The sequence below is a fragment of the Pseudorasbora parva genome, chromosome 11 (genome assembly GCF_024679245.1).
Source record: "Pseudorasbora parva isolate DD20220531a chromosome 11, ASM2467924v1, whole genome shotgun sequence".
Classification (NCBI taxonomy): Eukaryota; Metazoa; Chordata; class Actinopteri; order Cypriniformes; family Gobionidae; genus Pseudorasbora; species Pseudorasbora parva.
In genome coordinates, this window is record NC_090182.1 from 42,518,392 (window position 1) to 42,528,710 (window position 10,319).

General features: G+C 38.7%; 1 long non-coding RNA gene across 1 annotated transcript; it reads right to left on the minus strand.

Annotated features, from left to right (window-relative positions):
- Positions 1-3,330: 3,330 nt before the first annotated feature.
- LOC137093230 (uncharacterized) lies at positions 3,331-10,319 on the minus strand. The gene is made up of 5 exons (XR_010908412.1): positions 9,456-10,319; positions 8,242-8,387; positions 8,029-8,133; positions 3,735-3,855; positions 3,331-3,569 (listed from the first exon to the last, which is right to left on the minus strand). It is a non-coding gene; the product is annotated as an uncharacterized lncRNA (long non-coding RNA).

Genomic DNA, 10,319 nt, shown 5'->3' on the forward strand with positions numbered 1-10,319 from the left:
CTACTGAAGAAACAATCACACCTACATCTTGGATGCCCTGGGGGTAAGCAGATAAACATCACATTTTCATTTTTGGGTGAACTAACCTATAAGAAAGTATATCTTGATCAAAAGACTGAGTACAGGCCAATTATACTTTTCTATCAGTATAAGTCAAGTATACTTAAAGGGTTAGTTCACCCAAAAACGAAATTTATGTCATCTCACCCTAATGTCGTTCCACACCCGTAAGACCTTGGTTCATCTTCGGAACACAGTTTAAGATATTTAAGAGTCCAAGAGCTTTTCTGTTCCTTCAATGAATGTGTATGCCCACTGTACTGTCCATGTCCAGAAAGGGAATAAAAACATTATCAAAGTAGTCCATATGTGACATCAGTTAGTTAATTAGAATCTCTTGAAGCATCGAAAATACATCGAAGCATCGAAAATAACAAAAGCTACGACTTTATTTAGCATTGTCTTCTCTTCCGCGTTTGTTTTCAAATCATCAAATAGAACGCTTATGAATCAGTGTATTGATTCATGATTCGGATCGCCAATGTCACGTGATTTCAGCAGTTTGGCAGTTTGACACGTGATCCGAATCATGAATCAATACGCTGATTCTGTTTGTTGGCGAATTAAAAAAAAAAAAAAAAAAAAACAGAAATCAAATAAAACCCTGTATAAAAAGTACCCTGAAAGCATGCTTTCTTATTTTTAGTTTAAAAGAAGTATACTAATAAAACACTTCTTTTTCATAAGGGATCATGACATAAGAAATCAAATGTAAGTTTTTATGGTGAGGTGGCATGTGACGTCACAAGGGCACAATCGCGGAGCAAGACAACACCCACATCATCATCAACATCATCGCATCATGTCTCGGCCCACTGGTGTTCAGTCGATGAGCAGCGAGTGGATATAAAGGAATTGTTTACAATAAGATTGTGATAATAACAAGATTGCGATGCCACGCAAAGGTTGTGCTGTTCCTGATGTCAGGAAAATGGATTCTGTTTATTTTATAACAAATGGAAATTAGTAAAAGTTCATCTGGATACTTGCCAAATTTCAAATAATAGTGACGCTTTTACTCTACACAATGAATATCTTACTTTATTTACATTGTGTTTGCATTGTTAGTTGTGGTGAAAGCATTCGTAAGAGAAATCGCGTTGCAATGCAATGACTGCATTCGCGTGTTCAACAAACGGTCATTTGTTCAATGCTCATCACTGCAAACTTCCATGTGATGGGAATAGATCTAAATATAATTCAATAATCAACCCTTTTCACGATTCTTAATTTTGACAGCTGTAATGGTAAAAATGTAACAAAATGTAGTTTTCGAAAGGGGTCCACGTTATATTTCATATGCAAAGATGTCAGCCAATCACAGAAGTGGGCGTTTACACTGAAGTCTCACAGCAGACACACCCCTTCAAATGGTGCGTTTAAGCCAGAAGGCTAAAATCATTATGAGAATTACATTTTTTGATGTAAAAATCATATAAACATTATAAGTGAACACTGGGAAACATTATAAAACTAGATTAATGACGCTTTTAACTGCAGAAAGTATGGTTTATACTACATGTAAACTATATTTTGGAAAAAGTATGGTTAACACTAGCCTAGAAATCTAGACGCACCCTAGCGGCAGCAAATCTAATCTGCCCGCGAGTGTCGTCTAGCATCTCTCAATACCCTTCTGAGCTGTAATCGCCAAACTCTTGCCAGGCCAATCACATCGTGTATAGAGTCGGCAGGCGGGGCCATAATGACGACGGCCGAGTTGCGTTTGCGTGCTTCTAGTAAACACAGAAACTGGCGAACGGCGGTCTGTCGAATCAGCTTTGACCGCGACTCTGGAAGACTTGGAGTTAAGCTTTTCTCTGAGAAAAGAACAAAGAACGGCACTGAAGTCATTCTTAAAAAGGGAAGATGCGTTCGGAGTTTAGCCAACCGGATACGGTGAATGTTTAATCTATCAACAAGCTCTGTTTCACCTTCGTTGCTCTGGTTGGTTGTAGCGCTATCCTATTGCGTGCAGAGGGAGTTTGAAAGACAACCGTTTATCCCGCCCCTCAGATTGAGCTGTCAATGGTGAGTTTCCAGACCAAACATCTTGATGTGGGTCTGGCTTGTCAGGCTACGTTAACACCCTTATTTTTGTAAAAGTCCACTTCAGGCATATGGATGAGATCTAGGTAAAAACAAGACTGGCCTAAAAAAATCATACAATGTTGTTCTGATCATTTCTGCCCAATTAGAGTGAAAATAATTTAGAATTCAAAGAAAAGTGTCACTAAGTGTTCGACTGAATGCCTTTCATTATAGTCTGAATTATAACGACTCACTGTGACTTAATGGATTCCTGTCAAGCTCCTTCAAGCTCTGAAAATTACCCAGAAAGGATAAAATAAGAGCTTTTCTTCTGTGTCATATGCGGAGTTGACCAATGCCTTTCATTTCACAGCCTCTGGCTTGGCTGACTTTTCATATCAAAATACTTTACTCACTGAGATGGTATGAATAAGTGCTAAAGGCTAATTTTACATGAATGACGATACAGTTGATCACACATAAATCATTCTGAGTTGGCCTATGTGGATCAGAGATGTGTAGCTACGGTGAACTGATGCCTAATCTAAGAACCTGGCAGCCAGTGCACTTAAATCTAGTCGCTTACACCCAAACATTCCTGGAAAAGCAAGCCTGACTTCGAAGAAGAATGTGTCACACGTCTCTATTTGACACAGTGAAGGGTGACATGATCTCAACGCTAACTCTGGTGACTCAGCTTTCACTGAAAAAGAAAAAGATCACTTTCTCGTATACGCACACATACAAACACAACATAGCATCTGTGAGCCTTTGGTTTATGGGTCTAGAGCCTCTCTGCAGCCTGAGAGGACTCTGTTGACATGACTGTTTCATAAGTCAATAAAATATCATTCAGAATCACTGGGCTCTTGTATAACTTGAAAAGCCACATCTGTGGACCGTTGATCTCTCATATGAGACCCTGGGGAATAGGTTCAAATACTACAGGCTGCATAGACACCCATAACATACATCTGAGAAATCTGCCCTTTCTAATTAAACCATCTGTTACTCAAACACAGCTGAGGTTTGAAAGCAGCCCTGCAAAAAATTCAACGTCTGGGTCTAGTGTTCGGAGAAGACAAATGACACACTACGACACTATTTCTGTGCAGTACTCTTGTAAAAAGTCACTGATCTGAGAAAAAAAACAAAATAAAATAAATATTGTTGAGTTAATATCGTTCAAATATTTGTTGCAGAAAGAATTGCTCAGTAAAACTTCATGACTTTATTTGATCAGACATACAGTAATATTTATATTGAGCACCAATGGTGCGAGGACCCTATTGGAATTACTCCATTTCTTCTTCTCTTAAATGAATTGCATTTTTGAGGGCTCACAAAACTTTGCACACATGTCAGAACTGGCGAACACGTATGTGGAAGTTGGAAGTTGCTGTAACTCAAGCCCACTCAATGTCCAGTCTGGACACTGTATCAGGTGTATTCTTCCCTCACATCCTGACGGGGTGGAGCTAAGATAAAAGGAAAGGACATGAGAAAAGGAAATGATGATGCACAAATTAGAAATGAGAAGCACCTAACATGTTTAATAAGAGTTCTGCCCTGAACACATGCCCATGCCATGCCCATATTCAGGTATAGCAAAGACTTTATATGTAGAAAGATGGTGCACTCACATTACTATGAATGAGGGAAATTGCGTAATATAGATGATTAAGTCCCGCCTTCTAAATGAGAGCCAATTGCCTATTGGTAAAGTCATCGCATCACAGCAGCTGTCGTTAGAAGCTCCGGTTCCTGTAGAAACAGTCAGACCTCTGAGACGTGCACTTAAGATTGGGGGGGGGGGGGGGGGGGGGCGACTTCATCAAGCGACTTCAACGCTTCAGCACAGCTTTCCGGGAAGGCAGCGCTGCATTTGAACCGATTCGAACGCAGAAATGACGGGAAGCTTCACAACATCGCTTCAGTCGCGTCGCAAAGTGGATCTTCACCGTTCACTGCTGTCAGGACTTCACCAAATCATACCAAAGAAGTGTGTTTTTGACGGAGCGGTCCCAGTGATAAAGGTTCGGTCCTGCTTTGGAAGCAGCCGGTGAGTAAAACTGCTTCAAATGTCTGTGCTGTTGGCTATCGTCGCGTGAGTAAACATCAGTAAACGACACGATCGCGTGCTTCGTCATTCAAATGCGCTAACGGTTACTCCATTGTTGTTCTATGTATAACGTTACACTAGCCTGACGTGCAAAACCGTTTTGCTTGCTACTGCAAAGGTTTAGTCGCATACAATAGTCCATAAACCGAATCATGTCCTCATAAACTGCGAGTAAACACACACAAATGTTGACAGGCCACTAAATTCAGTACATACCACAGAGACGGACGTCCTGCTGTTGCTGTTTCTCCTGTTCAATTTATTTCAGCCTCCGAATGATTCTGGATCATATATCTATTAGCTGAGAATCGATAGCCATGGGTTTCTCCACGCTTGAGGACGTCACCGCTTTGTTCGCACTCGTCATTCTTTAGCTCCGCTCAGTTTTTTTCCGGAAAGACTCTGTACAGCCTATATTTCTTTTATAAATATAATAAAACGAAAGACTTTTCGGCGTTATGAAGGATGCAATACTACTCTATAGGAACTCAAGATTGACATGAGATTGACTGAAACTGAGTGTTTCACCCCCCCTTTAAGAAACAAAATTTATAAGACAGTTGTTGTCAGAATCCATTGGTGATTTCAAATATGAAATTGAATCGTAAGCTTGACGAACAGTTTTGGAGAATTTGATGTTTCCCCATTCAAAGAGACAGGAGCTGCACTTATATTAAGAGGCATTTAAAAAGATGACCGCTGAGGGAAATGACTTGTCTTAAAGGGGTCCTATTAAGCCCTGTTATGAAGTCTTGAGGTTGTTTTGGGGGTGTACATGTTTTTATGCTTATTAAAAATAAATAAATAAATAAAAAAAATTCACATATTTAAAAATTTTGCAGTACCTCTCTCCCAGTCTGGCTCGAACACGCTGATTTTCATTAAAGACCCTCCTTCCGAAATACTAAATGTGCTGTGATTGTTTGGCTGGCCCAGTGTGTTGTGATCGGCAACGCTTAGCACGTGTTCTGGAAATGTCCCGCCTCTCCATAACTGCAAGTTGTTCTCTTTCGTAAATATGAATAGGGATGGCGTCAATTTTCATTTAACAGATTTGTATATTTTATTTGTAGTGGTATATAATTTCCTTATACATTATACAGAGCTACAGTGACGTCATGTGACCCAAATGAATACGTGTTATTGCAACAACACCATACGCCGCTATGCCAATTCGCATTATTCGCATTTTCAAAAGTGCTCTCATTCAATTCTCTCATTGACTATTGTGGAAAAAAACTGATGTAATCATCTTGATTTAAAATCCTAAATATCAAACATAATGGCATATTTTCTTGGGAGGGGAAAATCGGGGATAAATCTTTCTAAAACTCTTGTATTGTGAGCCCGGCATAAGTTTTGCCATATTTTAGTATGTTGCTAGGAGTGCATCACAGTGTTAAACATATAACTTTCCTTTTGCCAGCAGGTGGCACTGACTAAAACCAATCCCTTTAAACAGGTCCTCTTATGCTTTTTCACCTTTCCAACTTTAGTTAGTGTGTAATGTTGCTGTATGAGCATAAGCAAGATCTGCAAGGTTACAAAGCTTAAAGTCCACTCCAAAGAAATATTTTATTTAACAGAATCGACTTTCCAAGAACTACAACGGACGGAAATTAGCCTTGGTTTTGTGATTGATTAATGGTTGTATTACCATATTTGTATTACCAAACAAATATCCAGAATAAATGGTTGATAGCATTGTATCAGGTCCTTCTCAAAAAATTAGCATATTGTGATAAAGTTCATTATTTTCCATAATGTAATGATAAAAATTAAACTTTCATATATTTTAGATTCATTGCATACCAACTGAAATATTTCAGGTCTTTTGTTTTAATACTGATGATTTTGGCATACAGCTCATGAAAACCCAAAAAGACCTGAAATATTTCAGTTGGTGTGCAATGAATCTAAAATATATGAAAGTTTAATTTTTATCATTACATTATGGAAAATAATGAACTTTATCACAATATGCTAATTTTTTGAGAAGGACCTGTATTCTAATAAAAAACTATGATTTTTAAATTGTAATTGCCTACTACATTGAAGCTGCAAGCAGCGATAATAGGGCCCTCGCACCTCGGTTCATTATTTAAAACCTCAATCATGGGTAAGACTGCCGACCTGACCCTGTCCAGAAGGCCTGTCTCAGTGGGAAGTCTGTGGGAAGGAAAAAGTGTGGCAAAAAAACGCTGCACAATGAGAAGAGGTGACCGGACCCTGAGGAAGATTGTGGAGAAGGACCAATTCCAGACCTTGGGGGACCTGCGGAAGCAGTGGACTGAGTCTGGAGTAGAAACATCCAGAGCCACCGTGCACAGGCGTGTGCAGGAAATGGGCTACAGGTGCCGCGCTCCCCAGGTCAAGCCACTTTGGGCTACAGAGAAGCAGCACTGGACTGTTGCTCAGTGGTCCAAAGTACATTTTTCGGAAATCAAGGTGCCAGAGTCTGGAGGAAGACTGGGGAGAAGGAAATGCCAAAATGCCTGAAGTCCAGTGTCAAGTACCCACAGTCAGTGATGGTCTGGGGTGCCATGTCAGCTGCTGGTGTTGGTCCACTGTGTTTTATCAAGGGCAAGGTCAATGCAGCTCGCTATCAGGAGATTTTGGAGCACTTCATGCTTCTATCTGCTGAAAAGCTTTATGGAGATGAAGATTTGGTTTTTCAGCACGACCTGGCACCTGCTCACAGTGCCAAAACCACTGGTAAATGGTTTACTGACCATGGTATTACTGTGCTCAATTGGCCTGCCAACTCTCCTGACCTGAAGCCCATAGAGAATCTGTGGGATATTGTGACGCGAAAGTTGAGAGACGCAAGACCCAACACTCTGGATGAGCTTAAGGCCGCTATCGAAGCATCCTGGGCCTCCAGAACACCTCAGCAGTGCCACAGGCTGATCGCCTCCATGCCACGCCGCACTGAAGCAGTCATTTCTGCAAAAGGATTCCCCACCAAGTACTGAGTGCATAACTGAACATAATTATTTGAAGGTTAACTTTTTTTGTATTAAAAACACTTTTCTTTTATTGGTCGGATGAAATATGCTAATTTTTTGAGACAGGAATTTTGGGTTTTCATGAGCTGTATGCCAAAATCATCAGTATTAAAACAATAAAAGACCTGAAATATTTCAGTTGGTGTGCAATGAATCTAAAATATATGAAAGTTTAATTTTATCATTACATTATGGAAAATAATGAACTTTATCACATATGCAAATTTTTTGAGAAGGACCTGTATATTTTAAAATGTAATTTATTCATGTGGTTACAAACTGAATTTTCTGTATCATTACTTCAGCCTTCAGTGTCACATGACCCTACAGAAATCATTCTGATATGATGATGTGATGCTCAAGAAAAATTTGTGATTGTTATTAATGTGTAAAACAGTTGCACTTGTATGCTTGAAATCTGATGTGTTGTAAATCTTATTTTACCGTTTGTTGGCAAAACACAAATGTAATTAGCTAGTTCCTAGAACAGCCCTGATAAGCATTACTTTTCAAGAGCGTAACACTCAACAACTACACAGCAGCAGGATTTAAAAACATCCTAATAAAACAAGTATGCAGGTATGCATTTAGTAAGGTGACGTCACATTTCCTCCAGCCAAAATACAGTGCATTGGAAACCCCCAAGAACCCTTGAGGAACAATGCATGAATGCACAAGCTCAATCTGAACTTTAAAGAAACTCGTTAAGCTTTCGATTTCTTCCAGCATCTGCATGGATATTGTCACTCACCATAAGATTTTGATAGTCAAGATGCATTGTTTGATCTAAATGCCACGAAGACTTACTTGAGTGTTTTGTGCTGATTTTCAAGGTGTCCTGTCATTCATGTTGTGAGGGCATAATTTATTGCAGCTCTTGTAAGTGAATGAAACTCTGGAAAAACATCCAAGCTATAAAGCAAGAAGAGGAGAGGAAAAACAGTGACCAAAAAAAAATGAGAGAAGCAAGTCAGAAGACAATCTTGGCCAAAGCTGAGGTCTGTTCACTATCACACTCACCGCCCTCACAGACCACTCATTTTACACACCACCAGTGCCGGTCAGATGCTTTTGCCCACACCACCGTCCTCCAGCCAACTTGAACCCCAACAACTGTCCTCTCTCAGCCAGCTTCACGGCACCAAGAATGTGGGAGCAGTAAATAGCTGGAGGGGAAGAGATGACAGATGGCCATCCTGAAGATAATAATTACCACATATTTCTCACTGCTATGCATGTCTCTGACGTGTCTCCTTCCACAGCACAATGGACTCCCACAGAGAATGAGAAGATAGATAGATAGATAGATAGATAGATAGATAGATAGATAGATAGATAGATAGATAGATAGATAGATAGATAGATAGATAGATAGATAGATAGATAGATAGATAGATAGATAGATAGATAGATAGATAGATAGATGTACACAGGAAGAGACAACACAACACATTTTTTCATATTTAAACCACTTCTACTCATTGCTATCAGGATGTGAAGAGAGTTTCAACTAGTACAACAAAAATTGTTTATCAAACAATTTTTTATATTAAAAAATTATATAAAAAGTCCCGTTTTATATTAGGTGGCCTCAACTACTGTGCACTAACATCAAAAATTCATATTGTATTGCAGAATACTTTTTCTGATATTTTGGTGACAATTGTGGGTTTAAGGGTAAAGTTAGGTGTGAAGGAAGTGTCAACAGCGTTATTATAACTGTAACTACAAAAATGAATTACAGATATAATTACATGCAGGTAACTTTTAAAATGTAAGTGCAATATAAAACAGTCCATTGTATCAAATTATTATTTTAAATGTTAGTACATAGTAATTACCTAATATAAAGTGGGTCCCATCTTTGTTTTAAAACAATTTTTGTTCAAATAATAGTATTGTTGTTTAGAATAAAGTTATACTAGATTGTATTTATAAGCTGTAAAAAGAAGTTAAGCCTATAAAAAATAACTTTTGCAAGAATTAAAAATATATAATATATATTTTTAATTCTTGCAAAAGTTATTTTAAAAGTATTACATTTCAATACTTTCATGAATATATATATATTATATATATTCATGAAAGTATTGAAATGTAATACTTTTAATTCTTATTAATATCATAGAACATCTAATCACTAGGCAATAGATTGCAATTACCCCCAAAAATATGTAAAATTACTAAAATAATCAATAATTTAACCAAAAACAACGTCCATTGCTAACAGAAACCTGACATAGCTTGAATGAGCTCCACATCTTCCTTGTTTCACGAGGCCATGTCATGATGAGAATGCATTTGTAGTCCAGCGATCCACTCATGGCAGGTTAAGACCTCCAATGTAAGCTTTCCTCAGGAAGCGATGATAGATGATGAACTTTCACCTCTAGGTCAGGAAGCAAAGTGACTCCGGCATGTCGGTACTTGCTCCGCTTGATTCATGTGATATCTGATATCAGAGTTGTCCTTCATCGTGACTTCTCTTTTAGAAAGATGTGTCATGTTCATAATAGTCAGTTGCTAGTAACTAGCCTACTGCACAATGCATTGTGAAAGAAGTCTTGATCTTTTTCAGAACTGTATATAAACCGCATAGAAGATATCACTCGCAGACAGCTTTTGCTCCTACTGGCATATCCTCATTTGTACGTGTGGGGGAAAATGAAGAAGACATAAGTGTCAGAAGCACCTTGGATGCCATAATTATGAGGTAGCTTTTGGAATTCCTCTGGAGGCTCGTCTCTGGGATCTGTCACGAAGTCCAAGCTCGCTGCCTTCGGAACAGTTCAACATGTGCCAACAGACAAAGGGAGAAAAGATAAACAAAGGTATGGGAGATCAAGATTATAGAGTCAGTTTCCTCAAGCCACTGTAAACAGTATCACCACCATTAAAGCAAAGATGTCATCGTTTTTATAGAGCTGTTATACTATTAGTTTGTCTTGCGATGCAAGGTTAAAATGAATGGCCTATCATTACAGAACCAGTCTGAACCCTTATCAGGACATTTCATCCGTCACAAATTGGCACAATTGATACATTCTCGTCCATTATGAAATTGCAAGTCTGTGTGGAAAACATTTTTTCAAAACCTT